The sequence below is a fragment of the Serinus canaria genome, chromosome 13 (genome assembly GCF_022539315.1).
Source record: "Serinus canaria isolate serCan28SL12 chromosome 13, serCan2020, whole genome shotgun sequence".
Taxonomy (NCBI): domain Eukaryota; kingdom Metazoa; phylum Chordata; class Aves; order Passeriformes; family Fringillidae; genus Serinus; species Serinus canaria.
Window position 1 is genome coordinate 1,337,585 of NC_066327.1, and position 18,949 is coordinate 1,356,533.

The 18,949-nt window shown below is 49.5% G+C and overlaps 1 protein-coding gene across 1 annotated transcript in view; it reads right to left on the reverse strand.

Annotated features, from left to right (window-relative positions):
* The window catches only part of SIL1 (SIL1 nucleotide exchange factor), a 111,631-nt gene that overhangs the window by 62,151 nt on the left and 30,531 nt on the right, over positions 1-18,949 (reverse strand). The window lies entirely within an intron of this gene.

An 18,949-nucleotide genomic window follows, 5' to 3' on the forward strand; every position in this document is an offset into this window, starting at 1 on the left:
GCCAAAGGGAAATCAAATCATCCTGCAGAGAACAGCCAGGTACGCTGCACATCAAGGCTGTGCTGGTGTGGAAATACTGTATTAAAAGGAATTTATGATCACTACTGTCTGCCAACAAAAATACACAGAATACATTAAGCTTCAATTTTTAATGGAGAAAAGATAGGAAATTCAGAGTGGTTTTGACCAGTTCACTACAAACACATCTCAATGGCCAGCCCAGCACTGGGGTGAAGGGGAGGCAATATTTGGTTGCTACTTCTTGATGGTATTTCCTCTTCTCCTAATGCAGGAATTCTGCCTGCCCAGGACAGCGAGGCTGCAGCTGAACTGCCAGAGAGCTGCTCACAGATGGACAGACAGACCACAGCTGCTCACTCTCCTCCCTCCTGGGGAGGTTTCCTTATTCAGCCTTTCCTTTCTCTCTTCCTTTTACCTAAAAAGATACCTGGGATACAGTAACAGCTTGCAGGAGACAGGAAGCATCTCATACCAAAGGGAAGTGAAGGCAAGGGTAATTATTTTGTAGAATAAATGTACTCACAGACAAATCTCTGGTCTTGGGCACAACTGGATTGATCCCTTCCTGTTCAAGACCAAAGAGACATTTCCCTGATCAAAGGACCTGGTGCTTCCTATGTAAGACTGGGATGTTTGTCACAATTCAGGCAGAAACATTTCAAAGCCTGTAGTCATCCAATAGGTATAAGTGCATTTAGAAAATGCAGGAAAATCCATCTTGGAGGATTTCCTATTAAAACAAGGTTTGCATTTCTGGTAGACTCTCCATCAGTCCTGTCCATTGGAAGTTGCATTGGCTGGATATGTGAGAGGACAGGTGTGATTATCTCCCCATTTTAGGGGAGGACAGGCTAGATGTGCCTCCTCCACACATGGAATGCTTTCCGTGGACAGATCCCAACCTCCTCCTGCTCCTTAAACTTGTGATACACAGGACCTTTCATCTGTCTATCTATGGGAGCATCCTCCCACGCTGAGAAGTTGGGCTCTGCAGGAATTTGGTGCCATCACCAATCTGTGCCCCTTGCTGGTGGTGGAGTGCTGGTCAGAAAAGAGTTTGTAGGATCTCCATGAAAAGGGCAACACCACATCTCCTGTCCCTGGCTCAGGCAACACGAGGACAGGGCTCTACCAGCAAGGAAAACACAGCCAGTGCTAACCTGCTCTAGTGGGAGATGTCCCTGCCCACGGCAGGGAGGTGGAACAAGGTGAGCTTTAAGGTCCCTTCCAGGCCAAGCTGCTGTAGGATAAAATGCCATCGCGTGCTGAACGGGAGACAGGAGGACGATCCCCTCCTCCGCAGACACCGCAGACACCGAGGGGCACAGCCAGGGCACAGCTGGCTGCCTCCTCCCCAGACCCAAAGCTTTCCTGGCCATGTCACCAGCACTGGGCAGGCCAGGTCACAGCCTCAGCAGTGGCTTTGGCAGCTCTGGGCTGTCACACAGCCGGGAATGGCCCCTGTCATGGAGCACAGCACAGCTCCAGCTGCATCCAGCCACATCAGCCTACCAGGGGAGAGGAAGGAGGTGTATGGAATCCCACTGAGGGAATCACCCAAAGGAAAAGCACAGGAGCAGGCTCTAGAAGGGCAGGGGGCTGGGGGGCCCAGCCCTCCTGTTTCTATTCTCAGTGTGAGAAATGCTACTCACTTCCAAAAAATTTAAAAGGTTTATTAAACCTTATCAAAAACACAACAGAAGACTGAATAGAGAAAATATTACAGCACTGGAGCAGAGGATTTTCCCCACCATGTGCTCACCCACACAATGGAGGTTTCACCTTTTAACCCTTTAGCCCCCCCCACAGTTCTGTCCATTGACTCCTCCTTCCCTGCCCAGGGCTGGAGATCCCTTCCTGACACCTTGAGTGGGGGTCAGGTGCTGCCACAGTAACGAGTGACCCTCCCAAACGTCCCAAACCCAGGGCACCCCTGATAACAACACAAGGGGGGGGTAAAACATAACTATAAAACTTCTCTTGACATTTCCCTTTTAATTGTGAGAGTCAACCATGGCATTACTCATCTGTCTCATCAGCAAGCAGGAAATAAAACCAAACCCAGGCCTGGTGCTCATGAGCTCTACCCCCAGCACAGCCAAATCCCAGAGGCTGCATCAGTCAAGGCACAAACCCTTCCTGCTCCTCCTTTGCACACTAAATGGGATTTAACCAGGAGCATCCAAACCCCAGAGCAAAACTCACAGCCCTGATGTGTTTAAGCAGCTCTTGGTGTTCCAGGGATTTCCCCTCCCCTCCCAGCACAGCAGCCCAGGTTCATGGCACAGCAGGACAAATGTGCTGCTCTAGTAAATAAACCATGAAAAACATCTCTGTTTTCAACAAAAAGATTGACATTGACTCTTAAAAATGTTACAGCTGTTCAAGGAAGGTCTTCTGTCTTATTTAGTTTGGGGTATTTTGAAGTCAGAAGTCTGTTTGAGGGTGGGTTAACTTGAATAATGTGATTTAAATTGCTGATTTAGACCAGTAAGCTGGAAATCCCGAATTTTAATCATGTTTCAGTATGTAGCTTCTAGACATTTCCTTAAAAATAGTTGATTCTCTTTGATTTCTACAATTTGATACTATTCAACAACTGGGAGCACACACTGGAGCAATACAAGTGTAAGCAATTAGACAGCTTCACATGCTGCTAAAACAGAACCATTCTGATAATAGCTTTTTCCCGAGAGAAATTAATTTTTTACTTATTGTTTGCATTAAGTTGCATTTGGGAAATGAAACTCAATTAAAAAATACAAAACCACGTTTTCATTTAAGCCATTTTGTAACATTTTTTCTCCTTGACACCTCAGACAAATAAAATATGTGCATCCACAGGTATGCACTGCATAGATGTGTTACTGAATCGTCCCTTTTCCCTGAGAGCTGCAAATCCTACAGCTGCCAGACCTCATCCCTTGCTCCTCATAAAGGGAAAGAAGAGTTTCCATTCTAGTTAATTTCCCAGCTCTAAATCAACTACCCAGTGAGTAGAAATAGCTGTGAAATCCCCTCCACAAACCTGCCAGGTTTCCAGCTGTGGAGGGGGAAGCACAATTGGTATGGAACCCTTATCACTTAAAAAAATCCCACTCTTGGGATTTTTTTAACCACAACTAAAATAAATTAAAATCAATTAAAAATAAAATCACAGAATCACAGAATCACAGAATGGTTTGGGTGGAAAGGAACCTTAAAGCTAATCCAGTGCCACCCTCTGCCATGGCAGGGACACCTTCCACTGTCCCAGGCGGCTTCAAGCCCCATCCAGTCTGGCCTTGGGCACTGCCAGGGATCCAGCTAGGGGCAGCCCCAGCTTCTCTAGGCACCCTGTGTCAGAGCCTGCCCACCCTCCCAAGGAAGAATTCCTCCTTAATATCCAATCTGAACCTGCTCTCAGTTTGAACAGGTGTTATTGCATTGCCTTGGGATGATGGATGGAGAGAAATCCCCAGGGTCTGAGCAGAGCTCCCAATGCCTCTGCTGGGGACATGCCACCCACCTGCCCCTCAGTCACTCAGCTGCCTCACAGCCAAAAGGACAGTGTCCAACAGGTAAAGTACTCCCAGAGGATAAAACCCTTGTCACTGCACAAATGGCAAGGTCTTTATTGGGAATAAATGTCAAAGCAGAGCGACAGCATTTATTTTCCAAGCAGGAGACACTGATCCTGTGGCGACACTGCAGGGATGGTGTTATTCCTGTTCCTGATTTAATTCCTTTATCAGCTGCAGAAGCACCAGGACAGGCTTTGGTCTCCATGCCAGCTCTGACTGACACTGCTGTCCCCACAAGCTGTCCCCACCCCTGGGTGCTGCCTCTGCAGCCCAAAGCACCTGGAGGTCCCTCTGAGCATTGGCACTCCTTCATTTGTGCTCTGTCCATAAAGACGCTTAAAGAGATGCCAAGGAAGACTTTAATTTATAGCCCCATTCTTTTAATCTTGGTCAGCCAGATTTTTTCAGACATCTGTTTATATCTCCTTATAATATATTGGCTGGAGCAGCAGCACCAGGCAGCAGCTCCCTTGCAGGGGCTCTGCTGACATTTATAAACCGAAGTGATTTCTCTCGTGTGCTTTATGTTATCAGCTAAACCTGTCCACTTAAATTATTGCCTTATAACCAAATCACAACTATCTGTTACTCTGCTCTGTGAACATTTCCCAGGCTCTATACCAATATCAAGCTTTGCAGAGGCTAAAAACAAGATGATAAATTAATAAACAAATTAAAAACAGGACATGCTTCCACCAGGCTCACAACTGAGGGAGGATCAGGAATGTTGTGCACCACATTACTAAAAGCAGAGGGCTGCTGTGTGGAATATGCAGCACACAGTGATAATTAAAGAACCCCATCTCTCTTCTTCTAGAGCAACCAAATGACCCACTCTGTTTCCTCACTAAAGGAGAAAGGTCTCATCCTGAGCTCCCTTCCATCACATCATTCTGCATTCCACAGGTGGGTTTGTGTTCCAGCATGGGGACAGGGCTGAGTCCCAACTCACTGCACAGCTACAGGCTGGGAAGTTGTACATCACACACTGACCTGCAAACCTCCCATCAAGGTTGTGCAGTAACTCACTGCACTCCTGCAGTGGCTTCCCCATCCCATCCCAATCCATCCCATCCCATCCCCACCCCTTGGACAAAGCTGCCAGCCACTGACTGCCCACCAAGAGGAGCCCAAGAGGGACCAGAGACTCTCCCCCTGCAGCACCACCCCGTCCCCTTTGGCAGACAAATGTCCCCTGGAAAAAAAGGGAGCAAGCAGAACAAAGGTGATCCAGCTCACTGAGGCAGATCCCTGGCTTGTCCCCAAGTGAGCATCTTTGTTTGCCATTGTAAAAGAATTCAAAAATCTATCAAGGGTTTGAAAACAAGCCCCAGTTATGAGTCAGTAAGTGGCTCTGCAGCTCTCAAAAATTACCTTGGTTTGTGAGCAAGCCTCAGATAACATCTACCTTCCTTTACTCTTTGTTTCTCTCCACGCAGGGAGTGAGGGAAAAGGGACTTTCTTTCTAGTACAGACAACAAAGGAATCTGGAATCAATATGTGAATGTTCCAGCAAAACACACCGGCAGTGCTGCAGTATTGAAATAATCACACAGCCAGAGAATCCATAATAAGTTATCTGATGGCACCACACCTCCTCCCTTAATAAAATAATGATTAAAAACTACCAGGAGACAAATCCCAGAGAGCAGCAGAGCTCCCCACAGCTGCATCCCCAGCTCCAGGAGCACCAGTACCAGGGCCTGGGGAACTGGCTGAGGCTGGGGCATCCCATGCTGGTGGCACACAGGGGACACTGTGCCTGACTCCAGCTGTGCTGGGGTGGATGGGATGTCCCACACCAGCGTGCTCAGAGGAAAACAGAGGAGCCAGGCCCAGTCTAGGGGCTGCTGAACAAGGAAACAGCAAAGCCTGCCTCTGTTTTTCTTTCCTTTCTTTCCTACAAAGGCAAGTCCTACCACTCTCCAGATTGTTACTTCAAAACAGAACATTTTTACACACAGAAAGAAGACATGTACCAGACACAGGTAAGAATGAGATGGATTACTGATGGGAAGAAGAGGTCCAGAGCCTGAATCTCATTTTATTTCTTTCTGTCCCTTCTTCACTCAGCTTTAGCCTTTTGCATTGGTTCACTGTCTGGCACTCACTACTCCTCCCAATTAAGTGCCACTGGGAAATGTCATTAATATGCTCTATGTCACCTCCTCCTGATAGCTGGTGGAGAGGTTTCACAGCAACAGGCCTGGAAGCTCCCCCAGCAGCTGCCCCAGCACCCCCAGCATTCCCCACCTCAGGCAGGGAGGAAGCTCAGATACCTGTGCACATCCCAAGTGACAAACTCCTCTTCCTGGGGAAAAAATGCTTTGCAAATGCACTCCCTGGGCAGCTCTTCCCGCCATGGTACTGCTGGGGAGCCACAGCTGTCTGCTGAGTGCAGCATCTCCTCAGAGAAGCACCAGCCTGGTCACTGCCTCTCCATTGCTCAGGTAACCAGTGACAGCAGAGGCTCTGCAGGAGATGGGATGCAGGATGAACCCCTGGCATGATGCACCATGCCCAGTGCCATGGTGCCACCTCTCCCAGGCACTGCCCAGCTCAGGCTGGAGGAGCTGGTACCTAATGCTGCTACCTATTTCCCAATAAGCATCTCCTGTGGAAAAGCTGTTTGGGTAAACATTCAGGGAAAGCAGCCAAGTCCACACTCCACACTCACCATGGCCACTTCAGCCACGAGGGGAAGAAGGGCCTTTTGTATGATAAATTCCAGCAAAGGTTTATTCCAGCATGCCAGAGGGGAATCAGGGACAAAAGAACTGGCCATGTGGTGTGCACAAGGTTAATTAGGGGTCAGTGGCCAATGGTCCAAAGGCACTGGGGTGGCACAAAGGGCAGGGCAAAGGGAAGACACGAGGCCGGGCCACCAGGGACACCACAACCAATGAGGGAACAGGGAAAGGAGAAACTACCAGAATTTGGGCCATACAGGGAAAGGAATTGGGGTGGTTCATAGTATTGTGCAAAGCTCCATGGGGAAGTCTTCTCTTTCAGCCTAGGTGGAGACTCTATAGTATATTCTTCCAGGGCAAAGCCCTGGAGATTTCCCTGAGGGATTCAAAGGATTCCATACCCAGACACACAGGGAGAAGGCAGGGCCTGATCCCCCAGCCACAGACCTCACAGAGGCTCTTCCAGAAAGGCCTGAATGGGATGAATTGTTGAGAGACTGAATGAAGAGTTCAAAGCACCTCAACAAAACCAAGGAAGTCTCATGTAAGAACTTCAGTTGGTTGGTTTATTTGACAAACCTTTCTGTGACATTCCAAGCTATGTTAATAAACATCCTGGAAATTGACCTGTCAGAACGGTGATGTCTAAGTACGACATCTTCTCCAACACTGATTTTGTTCCGTACTGCAGTGGAGCAGGGACAGAAGCCATCTGAAATGCTTTCAAGCTTGCCAAGGGTGAATCTGTCCCCTGTTCAACAGCCAGCACTGCTTCTCTCAGCAAAGGCATTCCTGGGAAAGCCCCAAAGCCACCCTATTCTGATACATCCCAACAGCAGGTATGTTTCTGCCCAGGCTCCTCACAGGTCCCAAAGCAGCAGCACTGCTTTCTGCTGGACTTGAACCCTGCTTGAACAGGGGCACAGAGAGAATTTTGGAATGGTTTGGTTGGAAGGGACCTTAAAAATCATCTACTTCCAGCCCTCCTGCAACAGTGATGCCCCCCCCAAAAAGGCTGATCCCATTGAAGTTTCTCATTTAGCAAGAGAGAAGTGACCCACTGGTGCTGTGCTACTGCTCTCCCATGGCTGATGCCACAGAGCTCACTGGGTGGACTCAGGGTGTTAAGGGCTCCTAACACCAGGATTACAGGGAGACATACCCTCACAGTAATCCTTGAGAGAACTTTCTTGCACCCTGTGATTTTTAATGCCAACCTTGCTGCAATAACCACATCTTTAAGCACCATCCATCAGGCCTTCAGCTCAAACAATTGTTTGGCTGAAAAAGGTTTTAGAGCCACTCTTTTGACACAGTGCTGAGAGGTCTTCTCTGTAATTTGTTCCCCTCAGCAAATAGAATGAAAATGTTTTTAAAATGATGCCAGAATCCAATCCCTCCTCCTGTGATTCTATCCACAGCTAGCAGAGAACAAAGCCTCACAAGCAAGGGGCTCTCCACTAAGTAACCCTTGATTAGAGATGTGAAAGCACCATTCCATTTGGACATTGGGCTGGACAGCGCTCACAACTGGCCCTTCTCCCTGGGTGAGGGCTCTCCTGTGGCACTGGGATTTATGTTCTCCCAGCTGATCAGCCAGTGCTGAGTGTTTTGAACGCTGCTATTCAAACAGAGGCACCCTGTGAGGCTGGGCTGGGCTCCCGCCTCACACCGCCTGCCAAATCCACTTCGCTTCTCCTGCAGCTCCTGCAGCAAGAGGGAAGGAGGGGCAGGCGAGCCCCTGGGACAGGCAGGGCTGTGGGGACAGGCAGGGCCCTGGTTGGCAGTGCCAGAGCAGGTCCCTGTGTCTGCCACCCACCCTCGCTGGCAGCCAAGGGGACAATGATGATGGTGGCACATGGGGCCCAGCCTCGTGCCCAGAGCTGAGCCTGCTGAACACACACCAAACCTCATCCATCTTGTGCAGGGGAGCCACGAGGACAGGAGGGGTGGCTGTCACACACAGGGCACAGCGTGGCCCTCCCATGAGGTGCCTGGGCCCCCTGGGAAGTCTGGAAGTGATGGAATAGAAGGTGGAGGCCAGTAAGGTGCCTGGGGAAGAGGGATCTCAGGGAAGGAGGGGTGACAGGAGGGCTCCAGAGGGAAATACAGTGCTTCTGATGGAGGCACTGCTGTAGCATCTGCTGCTGCTGCTGCTGCAGGAGGCAAATGCTTCCTCTTTGTGGATGAGAGCTCCTCCAACAAGTGCTCCACCCTCCCACCTCCCTGCTGGGAGGACTGCTCTGCTTTGCAGTGCAACAGCAGCAAACACACACGGAAAAAAATAACCACAGGGCAGGAAGAAGAAGGGGTGTCCTTTTGTATAGCGGGCACAACATGTTTTCACTTTCCCTTCTCCCCAGTTTCAAGGCAGGCACTGCAGTGAGTTACCACAGCCCTGGGTGCAGCAGGAGCCATGTGCTCAGGATTTAATATGAGGCACTTGATTTATTTTTTTCTTCTGATACCGGGCTTGAAGTCTGTGAACTGCAACAGTTTAGAGAATTTAATCCCACAAAGGTCCTAGCAGAAGAAACAGAGAGACCAAAGGTATCCAGCCACACTCTGATAATTTATTTCCCAAATGGCACACCAGGCTGCAGAGACACTGCAGCGACCTTTGTCTCACCATGTCCCCAAGTCAACATCCATGAGAAGCTTACTTACAAAAGCCAGTTTTAATCCCTCTCCAACTCGCTACATTATTTATCCCCAAGCCAATGCTACAATCCTTTCAATAATTGTCATTCCTCAGGTCTATTTGTTACTCCAGAAAGCCCATCTGGGATGCTGAAGGCTTGGCTACATTCAGAGAAGATCAATGCAGGATGTAGGCAGAGAAGAACAAGGCAGCTGACCAGGAGAATTGAGAACTTGACAAAAGGAACTGAGGATGATATTAATTTTGTGGAATTTTAGGCATTTAATACCTTTTGAGAGAGGCTTCTTTACTATGACGGAGGTTAGCACCTCCAGAACTCATCAACCATCTTGTCTCCTACATTTGCCTCCCCTCTTCCCTCAGGGACTCAGAAGACAGCCACCAAAGAACCTGGCAATGTGGAGGCACAGAAAGGACACAACAGGGAGGGATAATCCATCAGGATCAACACCAGTGTGAGAAGCAGGAGGTTTAAAATAGCCATGGTTAATCTGTTGTTGGAAACGAGGAGTTAAAGGCTAAAAGGGCTCAACTTGAGGAGGGTAAAGGAGCAAAAAAGGAAACTATTTTCCAGGGGACAGCTGGGAAGCTCAAGAAGGGTCATTCATGACCAGGCCTCAGAACTCTCTGTTCCTGTCCTCAGCTTCTGAGTCTGTAACTCAGTGCTGAAATTGCAAGGATGAGACATGCACAACACAAACTCCCTTCTCCCAGCTCCAGCTCCCAGTGGGAGCGTTTCAGGACACACTGTGCTGCTGTCAGGGCGTGCAGCTGACTGCCTTGGATCCCCTCTCTGCTCGATGTGTGTCAGCTGGCTCCCCTCACCCAGGCCCCAGCCACGTCCCGGCAGCGCCGTCCCCCGAGCCCGGAGCATCCCCGGGGCCGAGGGGCCGGGGGTGCTTGGCCAGCACTGCCCAGTCCAGCCCGGAAGGTGCTGGTCCCACCCGCCTGGCTGCGAGACCAGCAGGATGGATGGGAAGAGCCTGCCAGCCCTGCTGCCAAGGCAGAGTGAGAACAAATTTGGATAATAAAAGCTGGAATAAGGAGATGCCTTGGAGAGCGCGCTGGAATAGCGCTTTGCGAAGCTTCAATTTAAAGCCTTGTTTCTACAGCTAACGCAGTCGTAAGGGACATTAGCCTAATTTCTGTCAAGAGAACTTGTCAACACTGTAGTATTTAAGACAGACACTAAAGATGTGTTTTATCTCACAGATAGATCACTGGGAAGGGAAAAAGCTGTGCCACACTTGGTTCACAGGAAAATAAATTGACGTTCTCCCCGGGCCTAATTGGTGAATGCTGTTTTATAACATCACATGCACGAGCAGCCTCCCATTTTATCAGTGTGCAGCTGAGATCGGTGCCAAATCCACTGTGGGGTTGGATACAGGAACCCACAGGGACGTGCTTCAAATGGGCACCCAAGGACACAGAGCTCGGCATTTTCCAGCCACAGAGTATCTGAAACTTTTGGCCATGTCCTGAAGGGTCAGGTCTTTCTACTGATGGTGCTCACCAGCTGAGCCACAGCTAGTGGGGTGCGATTTCAGGGCCAAGGGGAGAAGACTGGTGATAGAAGAAGAGAACTGGCTTGGCTTCCTCAGGACTACCAGCAGGAACTCGCCTGGCCTGGTTTTTAGACACAGTCCATGGTGAGTCAATAGAAGGCAAAGATAAGAGAGGCTGTACTCTGCAGCTTTAGAAGAGAAGTGTCAGCATGCTCCTGCTCCCATCATACCCCACTTTGAGGAACTAAAACGTTCCCAGGAGTCCAAGTGTGTTAAGGTTGGCATGGCTCCACACGTCCCACGTGCCAGCCTTGGAGCTGGGTTTGAGACATGCCCAAAATAATGCTGGTGCCACGGCACAAAGGCTTGTCCCAGACTTGCAGCTTCTGCAGTGGAAAGTTGAAAATGCCCTTTTATTTGCAGTTGTTACATGGAAATAACAGCCATGTGACCTTGTCCCAGCCTTGGAACAGAAATCAGCTTGCAGAGGAAGCCTGAGGGAGCGCGACCCTGAGCTGCAGGCTCGAGGGCAGGAGGGTGGCTCTGCTCTGCCACGGATTCTGCACTTGCAAAAGAACTAAATCACTACAACAGCCAGAAATGTCCCTTGGGAAGGAAATCCTCTCAAAGATAAATCAATAACTCAGTGTAATTTTAGCATGCAGCCAGGAGAATTTACATTGCCAGGAAGGCTGAGAGCTCTGCCACAGAGACAGAGGCACAGCATCATCAAACAGCCCTGCAGCAGACCCTGTGCAAGAGCTCGGGCTCTGGGTGTTCACTGCAAAGCCACGAGGCTGGGCTCTGCATTTTGGGACCCCACAGACCCAAATCACAGCAGCAGGGATGTGGTCCAGCCAAACTCCCTTGGGACAAACCCACCTTTCCCATTTCTCCTCTGTGGCAGCAAGGCTGCAATCATGGCAGTGCTGGCAAACACTCCAGATCCTGCAGGGTGAGGCACACAAAGCTCAGCTAAACCAGGAGCAGGAGCAGAGGGGGAATGCTCCAGCCACAGCCTCCACCCCTGGCCAGGGGGTTCCCACCAGCCAAGCCACCCACAAACAGCACAACAAGGATGTGCCATAGCCCCTGGTGATTAATGAGACTGCAATTTACGTAATTATATTAATGCTAAGTACACTTGGAGCAGTAAGTTCAAGGGAACTAATGACACTGCAGAGCACAGTTCAACACTGAGCAGTAACTCCAGCAAAAAGGGGGGGAGAAAAAAAAAGCCCCTAATTATTCAGTAGCTCTTCTCCCAGATTCTCAGGGTCAGCTTGGAGGAGAAGGTGGCCTGAATTATATTTTCGTTTCCAGAACATCAACAGAATTGCTAAGTGAGTTCCAGCGGCAAGGTCACAGCCTGCCCATTGTTATGCATGCCAGCCCTGTCCCTTCCCCGGCTCTGCCGGGCCAGGCGGGGCTGGGCTGCTGTGTCCCCTGCCAGCGCTGCCACCACCGAGCCCTGCTATCCCGGGGACACGGGACCAGCTCCTGTGCCAGTGTTTGATCTCGCCCCCAGCACAGACAGACTAACTGCAACAACCAATTCCTGGGAAGCCAGGTGTAGCCTCTATGTCTGAAGGTGCAGGAGCCTGTCCAGGATAAGCCTGAGGAGCAAACAGCCCAACCCAGCCAGCAGAAGCTTGTGCACACCCAGCCCTCTCCAGAGTGCCTGCTGGCACAGCAACAGCCCGTGGCAGATGTGGAGCCTGTGCCAGGGCACACAGAGCTGGGAAGGACTGTGCCCACACACACAGAGCTCTTCCCCTGTACACCCACCTGGAGCCATGGAAGCATTTTGGAGCACCCGTGCTGGCCACAGTCCTGTCACTCCTCACAGGTGCCTCTGGTGCCAACAAGCTCTGACAGATTGTGCCATCGGTGCTGATGTGCTCTAAGAGCCTCTGTCTGCAAATCCAGCTTTACAGCACTTACCAGTGCAGTCTGGGGTTCTGGATTACTTCATTGAGACTTGGACTTTTACAGGGGCCTGGAGTGCCAGGACACAGGGAATGGCTTCCACTGCCAGAGGGCAGGGATGGATGGAATATTGGGCAGGGATTGTTCCCTGGGAGGGTGGGGAGCCCTGGCACAGGGTGCCCAGAGCAGCTGGGGCTGCCCCTGGATCCCTGGCATTGCCCAAGGCCAGGCTGGACAGGGCTTGGAGCAGCCTGGGACAGTGGGAGGTGTCCCTGCCATGGCAGGGGGTTGGAATTGGATGACCTTCAAGGTTCCCTTCCAACCCAAACCATTCTGGGATCCAACAACTCTGCACCTCTGAAATGCTGAGATCTGCCAGCAGTGCTGCCCCAAGGGCCAAGGTCAGTTCTTGAAGCTGAAGGTGCATTATGACCACCCCACACAAGCCAGGACAATGACTTGGTTTGCTCCTACAACACAGAACTTGAAGCTGCCTTGTCGCCGACATGTTTTATGAAAAATCCTTTACTTAGGATTTTTCCTCTCCTGAGAGCTGAGAGGCCTCAGGAACAAACTGTAAACAATTCTTATCTGCTACTGTGGAATGCAACAGGGGATGTCTGTGATTGGCCCCATCAGACTGTTTGCAATTAAGAGCCTATCACAGAACACCTGTCCGGCTGGTCTCGGTCTGGGAGGACATTCCTTTTCTATTCTTAGCATAGCTTTGTAGTGAAATCCTTCTCTCTATTCTTTTAGTATAGTTTTTATATATTATCTATCATATAATAATAAATCAAGCCTTCTGATACATGGAGTCAACTTTGTCGTCTCTTCCCTCATCATGGGACCCCTCTGAACGGGGTAACACTGCCTGAGAAGCCAGGGCAGAAGAACTCCTCAAAGACAACAAAAGAGGAGACCTCATGTGACCCCTGTGTCTGACTGAAAACCAAACCCAAATTAAATGAACAGTCACAAGTTTGTGGCCTCAGGATTGCACCCAGAGCTCTCCTGGTGTCTTCCAAGCTCAGCAGCAGCATCCAGCAACAGGGAACATGCAGAAGGCAATTCAGTGATGGTTAGGAAGACACATATGAAGTTATCCATCACAGAGCAACCTGTGTGCACCTACATGTCCTGCAGTACAATCAGAAATCAATAGCAAGATGCAGAAACCCTCAACCACTCAGTAAAATATAAAGAACACTTGTAATATTGATTTTAAAAGCACCTCTGTAAAGACAGTTGAGAAGAAGCCTGAGAAAGCAAAGCAAAATGCCTGAATTGAAACCTTTTTTTTTTCCCCTCAGAAAGACATTAATAATGGATTTTCAATGCAAGAAGAAAAACTGAAACCCACACCAGATTCTCCTGGTAATAACAGCTTTCTGCAAAGCCCAGCTATTAATGTAACAGGGACGTCCATCAATCAAGCACACAGAAAGTACTTTGAGAGCTAAAAAAAGAGCATGCAAACATCTGCTTTTGGCAACTTAAATTTTGCCCTTAAGCACAAGGAATATAATAAATTATCAGGAGGTTGGGCTTGAACTTGTTTTTCTCCATCCTTCACTTAAATGCTGAGGATAAGGATGAAGGTACACAAACATGCTGCTGCTGGGATTTGTCATGACAAAAAGTGGGCGAAAGGAGCACAGTTTTATTGGTGTTTTCTTTTGAAAACACTGGTGCAAGAGGACACCAAACAGGGGTGTAGCATCTCCCTGTCTGCAGTTCAGAGAGTGCCTGTGAACCCTTTTCCACCTCCAGCACCCTCAGCACATCCAAGACTGCTGGAGTGGTCCCACAGTGGAGTGACAAATGTGCCACTGTGCTCCAAGGTGCCCATGGCCTCCCTCCTCACCCAACTCCTTCCCTGCTCCCCGTGGAACTGAGGTGATTTTGGCAGCTCCTCGGTCCCCCCTTGTTCTCTTCAACCACCACATCACACTTGGGGTCCACCCACGCAGCCAAGCACTGCCTGGAGTATCCCAGCAACCCCAGAAAAGCTGGACTGGCACCAGGGGAATGGCTGCAGAAGCAGCTGGGGTGTCCCCACGCCTCCAGGGTCTCCCCCCTGGTAAAACACAGCAGGTCAGAGCAAGTGCTGGAGATAATGAACACAATTTACTGATTCCAGCACAGGAGGCTGCAGGCATGGCTGCAACTAAGTCTTAATAAATTCTGAAGAGTGACACCATAAAATGGCATTATGGAAGGCTGTATTTATTGTCTCCCCATGCTTCTGTCTCCAAGGTGCCAGGTTACACTTAATAACAGTTTTCTCCCCAGCTGCCAGTGTTGCAAACCCTGACAAGCTAATGGTTGGGCCAGCCTTCCCCAAACACACACATCTCCCTCCACCCAGCACACAGCTTCCATGGCAGGAACAGGCACAAAGGATTCAACCAGTGCTGCCCAGGTGCTGCCCAGCCTGTCCCCTCTGTGCTGGCTCTGCAGGGCTCCTGCCATGCAGCAGAACAGGAGTTTTGTCCCTGGAAGTGATGCAGAGGAGGAGCAGCTGCTACAGGGTGGTACCTGCATGCCCAGCGACCTGCTGGGACAGGAGCATCCCTGCCCTGCCCTGCTGAGAACACCAAGGCCCTGCCAGCAGAGCAGCCCCACCTGAAACTACTGCCTGCTTTCACAGCAAGCTCTGGGCAAGGCATCAGCACATCCATGTGGAGAACCATGGGGAACCAGGGATCCTCATGGAGAACCAGGGATCCTCATGGAGGACCACAGAGAACCAGAGATTCTCATGGAGAACCATGGAGAACCAGAGATGCTCATGGAGAACCAGAGATCCTCATGGAGGACCAGAAATCCTCATGGAGGACCACGGAGAACCAGAGATCCTCATGGAGAACCAGAGATCTTCATGGAGAACCACGGAGAACCAGAGATCCTCATGGAGGACCATGGAGAACCAGAGGACCCCTGGTTCCTCATGCCAGAAGGGCAGGAAACCTCACCATTCAGCATTCCCAGCCCTACTACCCCTGCAGTGTGCACTTCCATGGTTCCATATTTAGCTTTTGGACCACAGATACAGTTTTTCTGAAGCATAATCTCCACTGAGCTTCTTGTTCTCTCTGCTGGTGTAGTGTTCTAAGCCTGCAAGAAAATCACTTTGAGCTTCAGGCAGCTCCTTAGGTGTGGATGGAGACTTGACAAGTATAAAGATCCTGCTGTTTCATCCCTGCCTGCATCACCTGCACTGCAAAAGGCACAAAAGAAATCATGTGAACCATCTTTAGTTCTCTTCAGAATACAAAAAGGTAACAAAAATCCCCAAACTTCCATACATCAGTTTATCAAGTACAGCAAACAGGAGTGCAGGTGTGTTTGGCCTGAGAACACTTGCAGTGGATGGAGGTGAGTGTGTACATCTCCTCACCCAGTGTCCACCGCTCTGGCCACAGCCTGGGCTGCAGGAGCCTCCATGACCCTCCTCTCTTGCCAGCTGACAGCTACCAGCTCTACTCAGCCTGGCTCTGCTCCTCCTCCAGGACAACTCCTTTCTCCTTCAGAAACCTTCCAAAGGTTTGAGAGCATCTGAAGAGATCAGTGTGTGGAAGGATGATGAAACAGGAGTCAAGTGAAAGCCCCTTGACTTCTCTTCCAGCAAAGGCTCTGCCCTCATGGGGCACCTTCCCTGCAGCCTCTGGCTCCTGGCTCCAGCCCTCTGGTCCCACAACTCCCCAGCAGCTCAGACATTTCCTGCTGCCATTTCCACTGGCAATGCCTTTCTGTGCTTGCCCCACTCAGACTGCAGCAGCCAGCATCACCATCAGGGCTTGAAGCCTTCTGTGAAGCCACCATGAAATTTTCTGTCTTTCAAAAGGCACTGCCAGACAGTCCCTGATAACTGAGGCTGGAAACACCTCTGGGATCAACCCCTGCTCAAGCAGTGTCCCCTCCAGCCCTAGGCCTGTGCTCAGGAGGGTCTGGGATGTCCCAGGACTCCACCACCTCTCTTGTGGAGCTGGCCTGCTCCAGTCACCCTGCAGTAACCAGATTTTTCTATATTTAAGCAGTGTTTTCTGTATGTTTTGCTGTGGAGGTGTCTTGGAATGGCAGCACAGCCAGTGGGACAGCAGCCACTCCTCCAGTGTTCCCTCAGACAGTCTATAAATACCTGCAGTCCACCTGTAAAACCCATCACCATGTGCAACCCCCTTACAGCTCCAGCTAATCCAGATACAGCCAGGGATAACAATTTTTTGTGTATTATCTGGTGAAGAACAGACAGATAACTGTAATTAGTAGCACCCTGGTTAGGTGAAATGATAGTGTAATTAATGAAGATCAGGTGGGCTTTGTTTCAGATAAGGAAAGCAGCAGATTCTATCAAAATGTAAATGCAGCTTAAAATCCAGCCTCAGTGATCACTGAGGTGCTTTTAGAAACACCACCAGCCTGAGATGCAGAGGTTTCGCTTGGGTTGAACGACACATCCTAAAAATAAACCCTGGTCCGGGGCTAACATGTAAATTGTTGATTAGATCTATTTATTCACACCCTGCAGTGATGGAGGAGACTTGCAGCTCCCTGTTCCTCCTCTGGCTTTGCAGGATCACAGGCACATTCCTGTTATTGCTGCTTGCAAGGCTCTGCAAGCCCGGGAGCTCTCCAGCAGCAGAACAGCAGCAATTCCAAGTGACAGGCTGCATACATTAATTCTGTATTCACATAACATCCTGTTGCAAGTGAATGACCCAAGCAAAACTTCCTGCAGTCTTAAGGAGCAGGCAGAAAAATCAGGAGAGAGGAAGCCTGAGTCTCTTGAATCAGAAATGTTGTCCCTCGTTAGAATTTCCAACACCACCACCCTTACTCCTTCCAAAATGTAAAGATATAATAAAAAATTAAACGTGAATCTGGCGTGGAAGAGTTCTTCCAATAAATGGGAATTAGTTTGACAAAACATCAAGACAGACTCAAGGAGATTACATTTCCTTCCCCAGCTTTTGCTGGTAAAGCAGGGCTGGAAAAGCAGAGCCAGATTTATTTTTTACCTGGGAAGCTTCCTCAGGATGCCAAAGGAAGCAGCTTCAGTAAAGCAGAGCCATTTGTCTCAGTGTGCGTTCAAGTAAGAACAAATGCAAAACCAGCTTCTAGACCTCAAAGAGCATCAAATAGCTTTTTAATTTATGTCCCAAATTCCCTGCAGATTCTGAAATGAACAGAGGGCAGGGTTCAGAGAAAATGCCTCGCTCAGTCAAGACAACTGGATGGATATTCTGAGTTTTCCTCAGAGGAGAAGGTGCTTTTGCACCCGAATGGAGCAGGCACAGCACGTGGCTCCAGAAGGATCTGTGGAAAAAGCAGACCTGTTGCTTGTGTGACCCTATAAATAAATGTAGGAAAAACTGAATAACTTAGGAAAGAAAAAGGAGGAAAAAAAAAAGAAACTGGAGCCCCGTTTGAGCAAGAGGACAATTTGCAGGCAAGAACTGTGAAGGAGCAAGTGAAATAATTCTCACAGGAGCCATCTGACTGTGCTGACTGCCTGAAAACCCTCTGACCTTGTCCTTGCCCACCCAGAATCAGTTCTGTGGAAGTTTCAGTAAGTCAGGCCTTGGCCCATGGGGGAAACTGCAGGGAAGAAGGGTCTGAGCAAGACCATGGAAAATACTCCCTAATTATGGAAAAAGATAATGCTGCAAAACTGTGGTTAAGGGATGTACATTATCCAGACTGAACAGCAAGGAAAAACCAGGGATTAGCCCCTGGAGCCAAATTCTTTTGTAATAACTGCTACACACATTCCAGGACCCAAATCCAGCATCTCCTAGAGTATATGGCCACATGTATCCTGGGAAAAGGGCTCAGAAATGGTCATCCTGGCCACATGCTCAGGCACTTGTGCTCCAGCAATCCTTCAGTCAGGGCAGGGTCTGGATACAGAGCCAGCAATGCCAAAGGGACAGATGTGGAAGGAGCTGGAAAGATGGTGCATCCCCTCAGGGCTGGGGCTGCCTCCATTACCACCAGCAAATGACAGCAAACACAGGAGAGTGGGCTGAAAACACAAAGTCTGCAAGGTATCTAAAGGTCAGGGTTTCATTTATGAAATTACAGAATAAAGCTGACAAATTTAGGAAAAAAATAATCACTGCAGGAATGCCTGACCCCCAGAGCTGCCAGCCTCTCCCAGAGCGTGTGGTCAGTCACATCCTGCAGCAAACACTGCAGTGCCTGCAGTGCTTGTCCCACACAAGATCATACATTTGAAGCCCAAGAGAGTTGCTGTGATTATGTTTGATCAAACCTTAAGAACTGTTTCAGTGACCCTGGGACCCAAGTCCCATGATTTGAAACCATATACCCCCAGAAATTTCCCAAGGAAAATGCTGGAGCTGTGGGCTTGCTGTGGCTTGCTGGCTTTGGAAGGAGGAGGGATGATAGCCAAACTGGAAATTCAAGATAACCGAGGCTGGAGGCACTGCCAACTCATTTTAGAGGAGGGAAAATATTTTTCTTCCAAAGCACTGTTACAAGCTTGAAATAAATGTGCAGACTGTTAGATGAAGACAGAGATAAAAATAGGCCTGTTATTAAATACCT